The sequence below is a fragment of the Ambystoma mexicanum genome, chromosome 5p (assembly GCF_040938575.1).
Source record: "Ambystoma mexicanum isolate Mex_15411 chromosome 5p, UKY_AmexF1_1, whole genome shotgun sequence".
Lineage (NCBI taxonomy): Eukaryota > Metazoa > Chordata > Amphibia > Caudata > Ambystomatidae > Ambystoma > Ambystoma mexicanum.
The window spans coordinates 832,453,115-832,465,999 of NC_090930.1; the positions used below are offsets into that span (position 1 = coordinate 832,453,115).

The 12,885-nt window shown below is 46.5% G+C and overlaps 1 protein-coding gene across 2 annotated transcripts in view; it reads left to right on the top strand.

The window, feature by feature from the left end:
* Positions 1-12,885, top strand: part of SEPTIN7 (septin 7) — a 704,343-nt gene that overhangs the window by 204,350 nt on the left and 487,108 nt on the right. The window lies entirely within an intron of this gene.

Below are 12,885 nucleotides of genomic sequence, written 5' to 3' on the forward strand. Positions count from 1 at the left end.
TGTCGCCACTGCGACAAGCATGTTCTCCTCGATGCTGGGTATACAAGTGTTGGGGACCTGACCCGTCTATCTTCCACCCCATTATTCCTTCTGGATCTCTCGCACCTCCCGTTACCTTCTGAGGGATTTTGGCACACCACAGAGATTGTCTACTTAACTTAGATTCACTAGGCTTCTCTCTCTGGTTGCCACAGCACTGCAGTATGCTGCTCGGCTCCGCTATCCTGCTTTGCGTTCGGGTCCACCGCAGCTGGACCCACAGAGAACTCCTTCCAGGCTTCACCAGCCTCCTCCGCTCTTCTCCGACTTTGGTCTGCCCACAGCGTTTGAAACTACCACTGGTTTCCGCACCCGTTGCCTCTCCTAGCTGCGTTTGATAAGTTTCTTAACACTACATCTATACTAGTGTTGTCAGACCCACCCTGTATTGTAAAAGTCCTTTGTTTCTGTTGATAATTTAATCCTTGTGTCCACCTTGTACAATTACTAGCAGTCAGTGACCTTCATGTCTCATGTGCTGTTCGTCCTAGTACTTTTGGCTTTAGCTTTTCCCCTGTTGCTACAATGCATCAGTTTACTTTCAATAAAATGTTTCTGAACAGTGTGGAGGGCCAGGGAATGTTGTAGTGACAACACTCAATGGGCTGCACCCCAGGTGATCGTCATTGTCTGTGGGGGAGTCCCTCCACAGAGTCTTCCTGCATTAAACCACCCCTAGGGGGACTATTGGGCAGCAACCGCACCTCACTACTCCCATGGAAAAGGGCTCCTCTTTGGGGAGAAGTGACACCTTGTGAATCGTCACCCTGGTCTGTCCCATGCACGTTTTGCAGACAGAACTCTCTTGGCTGGAGCATAGGCTCAATTGGACAAGTCTGTCTTTAAAACGGTTTGCAGTTGATCTGTGTTTTGTAGTGCTCCCAACTCGCTTCTTTTCTTGCAAATTTCTTTGATAACTCATAGCTCGCATTTCAATAAAGGAAAGTGGTTGGGACATAATCAGTTACCACAGCTTAATGGATATTTTATAGATGTACCCGCTCGTTTACAGTGGAGATATTATCCACTAGACGTTTCAGATTCCTTCTCTTGGAAATGTCCACCTGCCAGTCTGGGAGAAACAGGAGAGCATTCTCACTCTTATTCCTCCTAGGTCCTCTGCACAGGTGAGCAGGGAAAGGTTCTCTTTTGGATCCTGACCCTGGGGATGGACAAGCGAGGGAGGATCACCTGGGTGGAGGGTCTGTGAGGACTGGGAGTGGGATGCTTTTAGTGAGACATGGTATCCCACTTTTTCTACTACTGATCAAGCCAACCCTTCCCCTGCCTTTATGGGGTATTTTGAGTCAACTGGCCTGACTTTCTCATTTATGACTGTTAAAAGTACTGCGGCGAAGAAGAGGTAACTAGGAGCAATGTGGACTAGATGCTTTTGCCACTCTAGTACTGGGATAATGAAGAGGCCTGCTGAGAATAGTAGAGTTCAGGCATCTCCCCTTCATGATGGTCAGTCGGGGCTAATTGTACCACCACATCTGCTGCCTTTTAGAAAACTGCAGCTGTATGAAAGACCCAATCTAGGTGTAGGAAGTAACTGGGTAGGAGAGGGTGTAGCAGGAGAAGCTCTGGTGTTGAGGGAGCAGTATCAGAAAAGAGGCAGCGGAAGCTGTGTGTATGCGGCATGCTGGCGTCCACATGAGTGTCGCCCGGGTGCTGGGGCTCCGTGGAACCGAGCAAACATCAAAAGGGGAACTGTGCCTGGAGGCTGCCCCTTGTGGTGTTAGCAGAGCTTGGTCTCCTGGGGTCAGAAGCCGACCCAGGAGTGCCCGAGTGGCAGAAGGAGTCCTGAACCGAGGGTCGACAGATCTGTGCTTCGGGAACGCCGAAATAAGCAACCAGTGAGTTTGTATTTGAAAGGAAACCCTGGTGTACAAGTGTTTGAGATTACACAGAGGATGACTATGTATCGGAGTGGGTGTGTAGATGAGAAATCATGTTTTCGAAGGTCTCCGAAGGGAATCATTAACTCCTGAATAACTGAACACTTGTAGCAGAGTGGTCATGTGTATGTGAAGACACGTTTTCGAAAGTGAGTGCTGCACACGATACAAATGCAATTTTCATAAACTGCCAACAAGGAAATTAAATGAATGAAACCTTTTCTAATGGTTACAAAGGTTTTCGAGTGCTGGGCACATTATAAAAAGAACTTAGAGACTTCTAGCAATGAAATTAATGAAACCTTTGATTGCTACGAACATCGGAGTGCTGAGCACGTTATTCAAGACATTTTACAGTTATTAATAACGGGAAAACAAATTGAATGAAGATCTTTAATACCTATAAAATTCAGAACTAAATGAAAATCGTACCGAACACTCTTTCAGTGAATGCAACTTCAGGTACAAGCACAATTTATATGTATTGAACTTACACTTTTAACAATACAAGAGAACTAAATGCAAGTGAACCAATGATACCTTGGGGTCCTGAGTGAAGGGAACTTTGGATATTAACTTTCATAAATGGTTGATTTGCAACTTTCTGCAGAAGATGGTGTGATACCCGGAACACCCACGTCCAGAGGGTGCAACTGTGGCGCTGACCTTTAAGAAAGCTGGAAATCCTTATATATTGGAAGCAAATCTTGTGGAAGGGAACCCTGACTACTGGTTAACTTTATATCTGAACTTAAGGCAATCCTGAGACTTTTATTTGAACTTCTTTATTCTTGGGGAAGGGAGCCGAGAGGAAGCTGTGAGCTGGACAGAGCTCTGAAGTCTCTATTGAGCACTGTTTTGTTGGTTGCTGACATCCCTACACATTGTATAGATTAGTTGTGAGGGCAAGTAGAGTGTTTGGACACAGGTAGATTCCTAAATTGAACTCTTTGACTCATTAGTTTTGGTTTGTTAGGGAAATCCCACCATAGGCTAGGGCAAGAGGGGAGTTTCTCCAATCCTGACTTTTGTTAATAAATTTATATTGTTCATTCAGAATCTGTTGTCTGTGTCTTACTCCAAGATGCCTTCACAGACTATGGAAACCTTGTAAATCTTGCTCACATGGTGTTCTGGCTATCGCAGGTTAAAAATGTAACTCTGGTCTGACCCTCCTTTCAAGTCAGTGCCTGCCCATAGCAGGGGCCAGTCACGAGTCCCAGCTGCCTGCAGCACCTGCAAATCACAATAAAAGTGCATTCCTGATGTCCAGGCGCATACAGGGGCACTGTTGCCAGACTTCCTGCGCCCCTCCTCCAATCATTGTTTGGCTGGGGCAGAACAGTGCGTCTATGCATTTCATTTAATTATTTTAATTGAATTTATAGTCTTTCTCCGAAGGCACTGAACAAAATATCTCAAAAAGCAGTACAATCATAACATGTAAACGTGGATAAAAACAGAAGCGGGAAAAGCAGAAGAATTAACAGACAAGAGAAGATAGACGAGTTTTTAGGTTGACTTGGAAAATACAGAGAGATGAGGCAGAGTGAAGTGAGAGGGGAAGGGAGTTCCAATGTTTGGGAGCTAAAAGAGCAAAGGAGCGGGAATGAAAAGAAGCTTCTTTTTGGGGTTTGGGGGGGGGTTTGGGAACAGTTACGATTAATTCTGTGATCCGATAGAGCGAGATGGGACATAGAACGAGAGTAAGAAAGAGCGATAAAGGGGGTCAGACCATGGCTGCATTTGAAGACAATTGAGAGAACGTGGTAGAGGACACGTGATTCAAAAGGGAGTAGTGAAATAGAAAGTAGAGAAGATGTAATGGAAGACCGAGCAGATAAAGAAAAAGAGATGAATGAATCCTGGTGTAGGAGCGGAGTGCGCCTTTGAGAAGATGTGTGGCAGGCAAGCAATAGAGATGAACAGTAATCAATACGAGAAAAAAACAAGACAAAATTGTTTCGTGGCATTAAAAGATAAAGGGGCAGCACGACGGATGTTGAAAAGTGCATAACGACAACAAGGATCAATAGAAGAGATGTGAAGGGAGAACTAGAGAGAAGTATCAAAAGTAACGCCAAAGTTACACACAGATGGTGAAAAAGGAAGAAGATGGAGGGAAAGGGAGATGGAGGGGCAAGACTAGGAGGAATGGTAGAAGCAGAAAAGAACCGAACCGATGTTTTAGGGGTTGATTTGGAGAAAATGAGAAGACATCCAGTTTTTCACAGAAAGACAGTTTGAAACAATAGAGTACAAAGCAGAATCAGAGGAAAAGAAGAAAAACATCTGGGTGTCACCTGCGTGCAGATGAAAAGAAAGATGAAATGAGGAGATAGTGAAAGAGGAGCAGTATAAAGAGAGAAGAGGACAAAATACAGAGCCTTGCGAAACACCATATAAGAGGAAGTGAAGGAGAAGAGTGCCCAGACCAGGTTACAGGGTAGGGCCATTGGGAAAGATGGGAGCAGAACCATTTAAGAACCGACCCCAAGATGCCCAAGATGGAAAGCGAGGATATAAGGAGAGTGATCAACTGTATCAAATTCTGCATACAAGTCAAGAAGAATAAGAACAGAGGAGAGCTTAGTGTTGAGTAGGGGGGAGAGAGTTTGAGACATGTAGAAGAGCAGTCGCTATAGATTGAGGATGACGAAAGCCAGATTGAAGAGGAGGGAGAAGGGAGTGAAGATTTAGATGCGTTGAGTTACCTTTGCATAGGCAGCCCACTGAAGAAATTTAGAAATGAATGAGACAGGCATGGTATTAAGAGAGACTCAAAGGTAACCGCTTGAAAACCTTTATTATGAAACTTTGTTGGGTTGGTGTAATGCCTGCCTGGTCCTTACTCTAAGGGTATTGTTATCTCGACTATCTCTACCTGTGGTGTGCCCCAGGGGTATAACCTCTCTCCCTGGCTGTTCAACAATACCTGCCACTTCTTGCCCACTACATTGCTGCTCTCTGCCCCAACTTTTTGCTATGTGGATGACACTCAGCTCATTTTCAGGCTTGCTTTGGCCACCTCTTCTCTGTCTCTCATCTCTGTCTGTCTGCTATCCAGGAGTGGTGTGCCGCCAATGGTCTCTGCCTTAATGCCAGTAAGACTGAGATGCTCCTCATTTGCAAAGTCAGAAGAGGAGAGACAAAAAAGCAGATGGATCAGGAGCTTTAGGAGACAAAATATTGTGAAGAAGTTAGGCGACGAGAGTGATGGGATAGAGAAAGTGTTTGGTGGCAAGTAAAGCAGAGTGCAACATGGTCTGAAGGAGAATTCGTTTTTCTATTGCTGTTTGGCTTTACGCAAGCTGCGGTGAAGGGAAGCAAGGTTGGGACAAAGCCAGGGCTGTGGAATTTTACAAGTAGGAGAAAAGGGCGCAGATGGAATGTAAAGTTCTATCAGCAGTATCGGGAGAGGTAAGAGAAGATAGACTTTGATGGAAGAGAGGAGTGCAAGAAAGAAAGGATGCAGAGTCAAATGAAGAGCAAGTCCAACGAGTCCAGATACTCTAGGAAGAAGAAATCGCAGAGCAGGAGGAGAAGCAGAGAAAGAAAGTAGTAAGTGATTGGAGGCATAAAAGGGGCAGGAAGACACAGGACACTTTCCTGGTGTAGGAGCAGAGTGTGCCTTTGAGTAAGTGTTTTGTATTATGCTCTCTCTGCCCTGGCCTCACCGTGCCGCCTTCCTCCACATTCCCTGTAGCACCAGCCCCCTTTTACCCATGGCACTGTCTAGAAATCCTCTCCGCCTCATGCCGCCAGTTCCATTTCTCTCCACCTCCCTGGGCAACTATCCACAAAATTCCCACAACCCCATGTCGCTAATTTTATTTCCCCAGGTCCTTTTTTACTCCATATCCCACCTCTTTTGGCCCCTTTTCTCATCTCCTTTACCCACTGTTTCTCTACCCCCTCAACCCCATGCCATGTTCACCCAGTTGTGTCACCACCCCAGCCCCTTTTCACCTGTTTTATTCAGCCCCCTAGGCCCTTTTCACCCGGTTGTCGGCCCCCACCCCTCCACGCCCCTTTCACCTGGTTGTCGGGGGGGAGGGGGGCAGGGCAGGTCCTCTTGGCCCGGTGTCTCACCCCCCTGGCCCTTTTGACCCAGTCTCACCCCACCCCCCCAGGCCCTTTTGACACAGTGTCTCATCCCCCCCGCCATCTCCCCTCCCAGGCACTTTTGACCCAGTATCTCAACCCCCCGGCACTTTTGACCCAGTGTCTCGCACCCCCAACGAAACACCCCGCCCTTTTAAACCGGTGTCTCACCCACCCACTGTGTGTCACAATGTATAAAGATGATGCCTATGTAGTTTGTCAAAAACAGTGTTCTCATCAAAGAACAATACATAATAAGAGTGGGGAAAAGGTCTCCCTCTCTCCCGGATAAAAATGGAAAGTCCTAAAGTCCAGCAAAAGAGCTGGGAGTCTCTACAGTAGAAGGGAATTGGCACATGTCTGAGAATTCTCCCTAACGATCACCTTTCAGAGCATTGCTTCCCTTTCCATGACAGCCACAGAGCGTAGGCTTTCTCCCAAAAACTATTTTAGAACAAAATCTTTCCTTGCCCCCATCTCAGGCCATTACTTCCTGAAAAATTAAAAAAACTGGTCGGGTAGCAACACTGATGCTGGGGTCCCCAGCTGGTTTTTAATTTGTTTTATTGGTTTTTACTGATGCATAAATAGACACGTTTCACAGCACTGCCTCCTGCAATGTCTACAGCCATCACATTATAGCATATTGATAGCCCATCAACGTCCCCTCTCCCCCTCTATGCCCCCAATTTTGCCTAGCGCACATTTGTACTATCAACTGGCAACATCTTGCCAGATCTGGAGCACCACACGCCCTTGTTACGGTTCGTCTGCCTCCTCCGTTCCTGTAGCTTTTTTAGTGCACAGGGTTTGTAGCAAGGCTTCACATTCCATGATTTTATACAAAAGCAGAATGCAGATGTCATTTCAATATGAATAAATAAAAAGAAAAATAATGTTTGAATACATTAATTTAATGTATTCAAACATTATTTTTCTTTTTTAGAAGCCGCCATAGCTGTTCTATAATTATATTGACAACACATTATTCAGTCAATGAAAAACATAGTTAGAAACATATACACAATATGCATACACATATACATATGTCTAGACCAACCTCTTAAAGTGCAATAATTAATAACTTCTATTCACCACAATCTTCTCGAAGGAAGAATGTATGGAAAGAAAATGGGAGAACAAATAACTCTGCCACTCCAAGGTGTAGGTCAACAGTAAAAATCACCCACAGTGAAAATACCTGTACATAAAGGTCATGCATAAAACAACCTAAAAGTCTACTAGGTGAGACAGCTAGAGAACCCACTGTCTTCCAGATTTTGATGGTGCTCTCCGAAGGGTATAACTGAATTCCCCTTCCTCCTAGTTTCAACACCTCTCCTGTTTAGGAAATGTTTTCTTCAGGACTGGTTGTCGTTGTCTAGAAAGTGGAGCGAAATGACAGTCGGATCACGATGCATTCTCTAGTGAACAATGTGTCACAATAGCATAAATTTAACAGATACCTTTGTTCGCACTTACTGGTCTTCATGGCCAATCGTGCATTGAAGTTGTCTGGTCCAGAAAAATCACCCAACCGCTCCCTAAATGACAGTTAAGACAGTACTCAGTCTATCTGTAATGTGTGTGTGTGTAGACACACACTATATGGTAAAAAAAAGGACAACTGAGCCACTTACGGTGTCTCCAACACAGTTTGGATGCATTTTCAATGTTTTAAAGAAGTTCCAGATTCACATGGAGTAAGCCGACACTGAAAATTAAAAAGACTGGGGCAGGAGAGGGGGGTGGGGCAAGGGAAAAAGACAAGGACCAATTGTATTATCCTTCAAATAAAAACGGTCAAAAGGAATCGGTCAAAAAGGAATCCCTGTTTCTCAAATCCCAAAACCGTGGATAGTTCACTGATCAATTCATGGTTCCAGCAGAATGCCATATAGGAATTTACCTCTACTGAAACATGAAGGCTGTACGTAAAACGGCTGTTTCATTGAAGGAAATTAATTCCCAATAACATGAAAGAAAAAAAAAGGAAAGGAAAAAGATATTGCACTTATATTCTTTGGCGAGTGTCGCGATGCAGGACTGCTTTATACCTGAATTACTTGGAAAGCACAAGTAATAGGGTGAGTTACAGAATAGCTTCCGGTCCCTGAAGGGAGTGCATGGCTGTTTCCCCTGACAACCATCACATGACTGTGATGGATGACGTGCTCACACCGGCGTAAGCCTACAAACGCATGGCTTGTATTACACATGGAATTGTGATCCTCGGCCCTTTTGTCGCGTGTCATGGATCACGTGTAAAAGCGGGATCAAAAGTGTAATCGGCCATCACATGCAGCCTAAGTGGGGGGGGGGGGAGAAATGAGTGGAATCTAGAAAACCGGCCCGCAGCCACTGCGATTCTGCAGGAAAATGTAAGATGAATAATGAAAGAGTCAACGGTGAAGGGGTGGGGGATGCAAGGTAGGGGGTGTGTTTATCTCTCCTAATTGGCACACCAAATCTCATGTGGGGGGCTAGCAGTGGCCTCCACATGACCACCCCATACCGCCCTCTTCCATGCTGCAGTTTCCGCCAACCCCCACCTCCTCTGGTACCGCCACCATTCCCCTACTGGAGGGCTTTTGGGGGATTTTCATGCCGTAGCGATTCTACTTTTGACTATAATATACAACTCCCTCATTTTATGGACATGTTTTATGCCTTTGGGGACATGGAAAACGGCCCAGCAGGCACGCTCCCAGGGAGCATGCATCCAATTGCAAACCCCCACCGCTATGTAGTCTACCCGTCGCCTCCTGCCAGTATAGCCCCACCACCAGACATGCCCAGAACATGTGTAGTATCCCAGCATCTGTTGCTTTACACCTGGAGCATACCTGTGCAGCTACGCCTCGAAATCTTGTGATCCACCGAGGCATCATATATGCCCTGTGTGTTATCAGCAGTTGGATGAGCTGCAGTCTCACATTCCTTGACACCCTTTTGTGGTAGCCCAGTACCTCAGTCCATTGTGCATCTTGTGAAAATTCTCCCTAAATCTTCTTCCCATTTGCTCCTTACCGCCAAAGGGGAGTGAAGCCCATTAGACAGTTGAAAGTTGTATATCTGTCATGGTGTGCCCACCCTCAGATATGTCATATAGGGTGTCCACTATCGAATACTTCTCCATCACTTCACAGTAAGTGGGCCATCTGCTCGTGATCTTTCTCTTGATGGGGCTATGTAGCAAATATTGGCCTGTATGCATTCCTGTGTGCCCTGCTAGCTCTAAAAAGGGTATGAAAGAGGCATTGTGCAATCGATCCCCTATTGTGGCCACTCGCGGGATTCCCAGTTTGTGCGTATTCCCAGTCTCACCTGCGTTGAAGTTGCTACTACTGAGACCAGAGGTAGCTGTACTGAAAATGGGTCTGTGAGCCCTATTACCACAAGTGCCCTATCCCACATTTTCACCCGTAGGGCCACTAGGTACCAGCCACTTCGGTGGTTTCTGAACCATACTAGCTCCTTCAGGTAGTAGCGGGATCTAACACGTTGGAACATCAATGTTTTGGGTAGGGACGTTTTAAGCCAATCTACCACAAATTGTAACTGCCTGCTATATAATATAGTTCAAAATCCAGGGTCCCTAATGCCCCCTTTTTCATATGGCCTGTGTAGCGACGATAATGCAATTCTATTCTGCCCGTCCTTCCACAGAAAACCTCTACAAATGCTATCCAGAGTCCTGAAGAAAGGTTTGGATATGTAAAGCGGGACATTTACAAAGTAGTGCAGCAGTTGAGGCAGTATTACAATTTTCATTAAGGCTATCCCTCCCCATTAGCGAAAGGAGCAGTTTAGCCCAGAACTTCATGGAGTCCTTAACGCCCTCCAGGGCCATCAGCTTGTTGTGTAGAGGTTCTTCCTCTGGGTCATGATATACATCAACCCCCAAGTATCTAAACGTGGGTGATTTCCATTGTAAGGCAAGAACGGGCAGCGCTCTTAGCTCTATCTTGCGAAGACCCGCTATCGGAAACGAGGCTGATTTCTGTACTGATTGTAATCCCTGACAATTTCGCAAAGAGCGCCATGGCTTCTAATAACAGTTGTAAATTGTCCTTGGTGTTCTGAATGTATAATGATATGTCGTCTGCGTACAGGGAGATCAGATGCTTAGTCCCGTCTATTTCAATGCCTGCCTCCATGTATTCCGTCCTGCAGTACTGGCCAATTGGTTCCATGGCGAGGACGTAAACCAATGGTGATAGTGGGCCGGCCTGTATCGTACCCTTTTCTAATTTCCATGCTTTCGAAATGCATCCCCCTGTTTTGACCCTTGCAACTGGTCTAGTGTACACTAGCTGGACCCTCTTAACATGTCTGCCCAAAGCCAAATCTACACAGTGTTGCATAAAGCCATTCCCTTCTCACTGAGTCGAACGCTTTCACCGAGTCTAGTGTGGCTATGACGCAAAGAGTATCCCAGGATGCTGTGCTGTCTATCACATGATGCAACAGCCTCAGATTCCAAGTCATGCTTCGACCTGGCACATAGCCAGTTTGATCTGACTGCACCAGGGTGTGTGTCACTCTTCATCCTTTTAGCCACTATGGACGTCAGTTGTCTTATCCTGTTTAAGCATTGAGAGGGGCCTAAATGAACTGCACTCTGTCGGGGGGTGTATGGTGCTTAAGAAGTGGTATGATGATGGATTCTCTGAGGCTGGGTGAAGGACACCCACCTCGTAGGAATCTGTTAAGGTGCCAAGCAAATGAGGGGCCAGCTCGAGAGCATATTCCTTATAGAATTCGCAGTGGAGCCCGTCTGATCCTGGTGTCTGTCTTGTTGGCAGTGCTGCGATCATTCTTTGTATGCCTTGCAGGGTGATGGGTACCTCAAGGCTGTCTCTTGCCTTCTGGCTCAGCACAGGGAGTTCTATCTCGCCCAGCACCTCCTCCGAATGGGCCCTGGATGTCAAGGGGGTCCTTCCCGGTAGAGACTCTGGTAAAAATTTTGGAATGTGTTACAAACGCTGCTCTGAGTACGGCACAAGTCCCCTTGTTTTGTATATATCGAGTGGATACGGCCCTGTTTCTCCTAATTTTTATATAACCATGCCAGCAGCTGGCTAGGTTTAGCACCCTCAGTGTGGTGCTTCTCAGTGTATTTAGCCAAGCTAAATTTGCCCTGCCTCTCCCAGCATGCTATGAATTTGTGTTACAGTTCCAGAACCCTTGTGTTCCTCTCTGGTAATTGCCCCCAAGACTGCTAAAATGTCCTCAATCCTTCCTCTGCCGAGGACAATTCCCAGGTAATGATTGCTTGGGCGCTACTTGACCCTGCTATGGCAGCCCCCCTTCAATGCTTCCTAAAAGGTTCCTGTACTGGGTACTCTACCCACATTATGCGAGACGTAATCGGTGATGCTCGCCTTAATGCAGTCACAAAATGGAGGTTCTTTCAGCGATTCACATCCAAGCTGCCGCCTGGGTATCGGGGTTCTGGGGAGGGCACATATTGCCATTGTAAACTAAGCGGGCGTGATCAGATAGGACCTTACCTTTGTACTGTGATTGTGTGATGAGGTGTGCCGGGTTGCGCCCCACAAAGAGGTTGTCTATTCTTGTGTGCACTGCATGTGGTGCTGAGTAGTGCGAGTGGGGTCCAGATGGAGAGCTCTCCAGGTGTCAAAGGAGTCTAGAAGCATCTGTAATGTCCTGGCAGGCAGAGCTGGTTTTGTGTATTTGGCATCCGATATCCAGGGTTGGGTTTGGTGTACAATTGAAGTCCCCTCCCCATATCGTGTTGCTATCCCTATAGGGGCCTAGCCGTGGGTATAGAGTTCGAAAGAACGTGGCAGCACTGTGGTTGGGAGCATAAGTGTTCAAGGAGGCCCTGTACCAGCACTATCCTGCCCTTGTCAGTTTTGATGCGAGTACCCTTGAAAGGTACCATGGGAGCTATCCATATCAGGACCCCTTGGGCATAGGCGAAATATGGGTAGCCAAATACCCTCCCTCTCCATTTACTTGCTAACACTGCTTGTTTTTCAGCAGTGAGATGTGTTTCCTGCAGCATGGCGATACCTATTTTGCTTCTCCTCGGGTACAAATAAACTCCCATTTCTCTTTACATAATCATTCAAACCGCTCACATTCCCGGTAAGTACATTTACCGTTACCGCCATTAGCTTTTGTCCCCTCCTAGCGTGTCAGCTGTCTTTGACTCAGCAACTGGTGCTCCCTCCTCTCCAGTCCAGGATACTGTGCTACTGTTCCTCTTTGACGTACGTGCAGGCAAGTCCCTACCCTTCCCACACCTACCCCCCCGTAACATCCCCAACTTCCCCAACAAAGAACCGCCCAGCATCGTTACTCCTACTCAGGCTTGTCCGTTTTTCGCATTCACCCCCAGTAGGTATACTTGAGGCTAGTGCACAGCGGGTGGGCAACAAAAACTAGTGCCCTCAAAACCTAGAACTTGGAGGGTGCGATGGCAGCAGCTGTACTTAGGGTCTCTTCTCCTGTGCTGTAAAACCTTGGCCAATGGTAATCCGGCCATGAGGTAGAAGTGTAAACGTCGAGGACCTGTTCTGAGGAGAACTATTCTCCTTGGCAAAAGCCTGTTTATCTTGGGGTGCCCATTTATTTGTTGGATCCGCCATAGCACACAGCAAAAACAGCAAATGTACCCAGAGAATCCTTAGATGTTCCTAGTCACTGGTTGTGTAGAACTTTCTTTGTGCCTCCTTTGGTTGTTGGTTCCGTCCCCTTCGCTGGGGATCATCTTCTCTCTGTCCATTCATGACTGTGCCTCCTTCGGGAGGTCTAAGAACCAGGTCTTGTTTTTGTGTATGACCTTAAGTCGTGCTGGGTAGATCAGCAT